This window comes from Physeter macrocephalus, chromosome 21 (assembly GCF_002837175.3).
Source record: "Physeter macrocephalus isolate SW-GA chromosome 21, ASM283717v5, whole genome shotgun sequence".
Lineage (NCBI taxonomy): Eukaryota > Metazoa > Chordata > Mammalia > Artiodactyla > Physeteridae > Physeter > Physeter macrocephalus.
The window spans coordinates 6,048,043-6,048,625 of record NC_041234.1 but is presented as its reverse complement, the minus strand read 5'-3'; the positions used below and the strand labels follow the sequence as shown (position 1 = coordinate 6,048,625).

At 38.9% G+C, this 583-nt stretch overlaps 1 protein-coding gene across 1 annotated transcript in view; it reads right to left on the bottom strand.

The window, feature by feature from the left end:
• PHEX (phosphate regulating endopeptidase X-linked) overlaps nt 1-583 on the bottom strand; it is a 195,435-nt gene that overhangs the window by 154,121 nt on the left and 40,731 nt on the right. The window lies entirely within an intron of this gene.

Genomic DNA, 583 nt, shown 5'->3' with positions numbered 1-583 from the left:
GAGAAAAGGGAACCCTCTTGCACTCTTGGTGGGAATGTAAATTGATACAGCCACTATGGAGAACAGTATGGAGGTTCCTTAAAAAACTAAAAACAGAATTACCATATGACCCAGCAATCCCACTACTGGGCATATACCCAGAGAAAACCATAATTCAAAAAGACACATGCACCCCAATGTTCGCTGCAGCACTATTTACAATAGCCAGGTCATGGAAGCAACCTAAATGCCCGTTGACAGACGAATGGATAAAGATGTGGTACATATATACAATGGAATATTACTCAGCCATAAAAAGGAATGAAATTGGGTCATTTGTAGAGACACGGATGGACCTAGAGACTATCATACAGAGTGAGGTAGTTATCTATTTTATACATATATATGTCAATCCCAATCTCCCAATTCATCCCACCATCCCATATTATACTAATATGTATAAAAGAGATAACTAATAAGAACCTGCTGTATTAAAAATAAAATAAAATTCCAAAAAAAAAAAAAAGACAGGGGTAGTCAGGGACTTCTCTGGTGGTGCAGTGGTTAAGAATCTGCCTGCCAATGCAGGGGGCACGGGTTCAAG